Source organism: Gavialis gangeticus, unplaced genomic scaffold (genome assembly GCF_001723915.1).
Source record: "Gavialis gangeticus isolate Ggan-Ray unplaced genomic scaffold, GavGan_comp1, whole genome shotgun sequence".
Classification (NCBI taxonomy): domain Eukaryota; kingdom Metazoa; phylum Chordata; order Crocodylia; family Gavialidae; genus Gavialis; species Gavialis gangeticus.
This window is the reverse complement of record NW_017728992.1, coordinates 98,129,748-98,133,678: the sequence shown is the minus strand read 5'-3', so window position 1 is coordinate 98,133,678 and position 3,931 is coordinate 98,129,748. Positions and strand designations below refer to the sequence as shown.

Sequence of the window (3,931 nt, the reverse complement as noted above, 5' to 3'; positions counted from 1 at the left end):
AAAAAAAAAAAAAAAAGAAAAAAAAAGAAAAAAAAAAGTCATTTCCAAACTGACTGAACAATCACCGCTCCTGTGTTATTTAAACATGTATTTATGTATGAAGTAAAGCCATTAAATGAATATTTTGATAATAATATTGTTTTTCTTTTGTACAAAAAGCACTAGAGAAACGCACAGATCTACTTTGTGGACCAATCCTTAAGTTATATATATACTATATAAATATATATATATAAATACTACTTGCTGAGACTAGAGGACAAATCTTCATATAAAGCGTGCACAAGAGCAAGAATTCGCCTGAGCTGTTTATGTTTTTATATAAAATAAATAGAAAAAAAAAGACAATCATTGTTTTGAATATTGCTCCTATTTTTGTAACGGAAATTAAAAAGGAGAGTATTTTTATCCACGACAGGGTCGAAGACATTAATATTCACCATTTGCTACTGTATATAGACAATGATGCCCTACTACAAGGAGATTATGATGATAATGATTTGGGAGAATTTCTGAGGCAGATTCTTTTCCCTGGTGAGTCCCAAGACAGGCTCTTTTGCCACAAGCCTATCTGAAGGGGCACGGCCCCCCTTGCTAGAGATTTCAATTTTTCTGCTTTCTTTGATTCCAGTTTTATATGTATTTGTGTCTCCTCAAACACTGATCGGAGCGGATTAATCCTCCGGCGGTGAAACAACAGCTCTATCAAAATTTGTGCATCTCTGTTGACTATTGGAGGGTGGGGGAGGACTATATATATATATCTATATCTATATCTATCTTTAAAAGAAAACAACGATCTCTAATTAGCCCCGTTCTTTATTCTACTTGCTGGTTGGGCATAGCTACAGAACAAAGCAAGCCGGAAATTAGACCCATTGAAAAAAGAGTTTGAAATTTAGCTACTGGAAGCGATAGAGCGCAGATCAGAGAGGAAGTGCCCCTAACGGGTGGGTGGCGTCAGGCTGCCAGAAGACCTGGGTAACATGAGACGATCCCACTTGAGATCCACTACCCAGCTGATCTCGGTCAGCTTGGTACTGGACTCGATGCAAAGTACAATGTGTTACTCTCTCCAGTGCTGTCCATGCTTCTCATCATGTGTAATGGCCAGGAATCTCTCCCTTTGAATCTTTCAATTGGAGTTGCTCCTTTCCTTTGTTGTTTTCTTGTAGCCCTTTCATCCTGTCTTGCAGTATTTAAGCTCTGTTACCCATCGGAGTCAGTTCTTTTTCTCCTTCTTTTCTTTTTTAAAAAGATTGTGAACGCCTCTCTCACTCTTCTGTTCTGTTTTATGCAAGCTCTTATTGTAAAAGTTTAGGAACCCCTGTTGTAGCTACCACTAAATAATTATGCACTACTACTGAAGTTTTTGTTCTTTGTTTATTGAGTTTGGAGGTAAAATGTATTTTTCTACATTATGGCTTATTGCTGAGTAAAATTTATTTCATAAAACCAACTTTTGTCAATACAGAATGTGTAGTGTTCACCTGCGGTTCAGTTTCTAATGACCGATAAATCATTTTAACCTCATCTTTATATGTACGGAGTTATATCTTACCTTCTGGAAAAAAAAAAGACTGAAACCCGATCGAGGAAGCTTTCCATCCCTTCTCTTTTAAAGGTGATGTGCACGTATGTTTCCTTGCAGATCACTCAACATAACGGTATGATGGAGGCATCATCTGAAAGAAATTAACCACCCCCATATTACAGACGTCGTTTGCTTTTATTTTTATTTAAAAAATACCCACTTGTCAAATTTAAAAGACCTTCCCTTGTCCTTTCCCAATCTGATCGGTGGAAAGTCATGCATCAAAGAAAACAGAATTGAGTTTGCAATCCCAAGTTGAGCGCACTGCAAACAGTGGTAGCACTCAGGCAGTCGATCCCTGCCTGTGTGGTGTGTATGAAATCAATCTTGCTTTAATTTTGCATTCTCCTCAGGCAAGGTGACGCAGGATGCAGTTTGCAGCTTACGTGCCTTTCTTCGCCTTTTAAATCGCCACGAATTCACAGATGGCTATTTAGTGGCCCTACAATGCTGCAACACATCAGCTTGCATTTTAGTCTTAATTATTTGTTCTTTGATCCTGGGCAGAGTTTGCTGTATTTGTGTCAGCTGTGGTATAATGAAATAGGGCTCTCTTGACGTTTTATTTATGAACTATCATTTAGAGTTCAGTGGCTAGCTGCAAGCATTATAAAGTGATCACATAGATTATCCTTTGTGTAATTTTTAGAAAAGCCAACAGCCTTACTAAACCTGAGCAGATCTGAGATACAGTGCTAATTTAGATAGATGTTAGTCTTGGAGAACTTATTTTGTGTGCAACTAAAATAACTTAAAGAAAGTATTATTACAGACATGATATCTATAACTAGGACTTTGATAACTGTTATATAAGTGTGTAAAGTTTGTATTAATAAATTTTTGTAAACAATGCAACTTCGTCTAATGTTTGGGGGCGAGATATCTAGAGCTTAACAATGAAAGCTGTATTTCATTTAAAAAGCTAATTAGTTTATTTTAAAGTGATATTTCTAACAGTTTTTCATGTCTGGAATATCTTTTTTACTAAGCCTCTCATCAAATATTCTCTAGCATTTTATTGATGGGTTACTTCTGTATTCAAATAGATTAATGAAGTAGTAGTAGACTACTGGAATAGCAAAATCCAGTTTCATATACATTAGATAAATTTCCTAAAATGTACAAACATACAAGAGCCAATGTCCAAGTTTAGTATATTTTTTCCATAGGGCTAAAATAATTCCTGTGTTTAACGAGTTGCTTATTTTGAAGAAAAAAGGATATACTTAATGAAATATTCACCCAACTTCCTAAACTGACCCTTCTGGTACACAAAACTATGCTTTGCAATACTACATGGCTCGGGAATAGTAACATCCTTCTATTGGGTTTAAATTGTACTGTGAAAACTTGGCTTACTAAAATAAGTATACTTCAGCACAGGAACAGTTAATTAGTTGTTTTTTTTTTTTAAGAGAGGCGTATTTGGCAGCTTAATACCGTATTTTGCAGGCTGATTTTTTAGCATAAAGTGAACATCTGAAAATCCCAGAGGGAATTCTTTAAAATGTAAATGCTTCAAGACCTATGATTATTATTGCTATTGTAGCTCAGGGACTGTATTTACAATATTTTGGGAAAGGTCCAGAAATTTAGTTTAAATTAAATCTTTTTAAGAACAGGCAATTAAAAGACATTAAATCAGAGGAATCAGATTAAAATTATCTAGCAAAATTTTAAAAGAATTCCAAAGAATTTTCATTTTTTTTCACTAGAAAGCCAGGGGTTGAGAAAAATAACTCAGATTCTCTGTGCCTCCTTTACTAAACTTTCTAGTTTAGTTTAGGCAATGCCATTTCACTAACAGAACACATTGAGGTAACTCAGAGAAAGACAGTAATGTCAACATTGTAGCACAAGAAATTGCTACAGTTCATATGTTTTAGAAATCATTCCTAGGTCACAGATACAGGTGCAAAGGAATCTGTAGCCTGTAAAATTGGTTTCTCAGATTGATGGGGAAGGTAAATCAGACCATTGTCTCCCAAAGGCAGTGTTCACTGAAATGTTATAATTCTAAAATTAATTTTATATGCATTTAATTCTCACAAATATAACAACATTAAGGCTACTGTTAACCATAACAACAAATCATTTTTTGAGTTTGGGGACAAGGTCTTTTTTATATTTGTGGCTTAAAAGGTGAAAATTAGAATCAGTCTATCAATTAAAAGCCAGCATCCTGCTCAGAAAGGCATCCACATTTGTTAAAAGATTGTCATAAATGGCAAGGAGCTGGTATGAGACTTATAATTGAAAGAAGCATTCAAGCCTCTCTTTTTCAAATCAAAGATTACTAAATTAAGAAGTTAATCCATATTCCCAATTATTTAAACC

At 34.9% G+C, this 3,931-nt stretch overlaps 1 protein-coding gene across 1 annotated transcript in view; it reads left to right on the top strand.

Moving 5' to 3' along the window:
* Positions 1-1,577, top strand: part of ADCYAP1 (adenylate cyclase activating polypeptide 1) — a 6,361-nt gene extending 4,784 nt beyond the window's left edge. The window contains exon 6 of the mRNA XM_019525925.1: positions 39-1,577. The gene's annotated coding sequence lies outside the window, so the exon portion shown is untranslated. The remainder of the gene's footprint in view (positions 1-38) is intronic.
* The last annotated feature ends 2,354 nt before the right edge of the window (positions 1,578-3,931 follow it).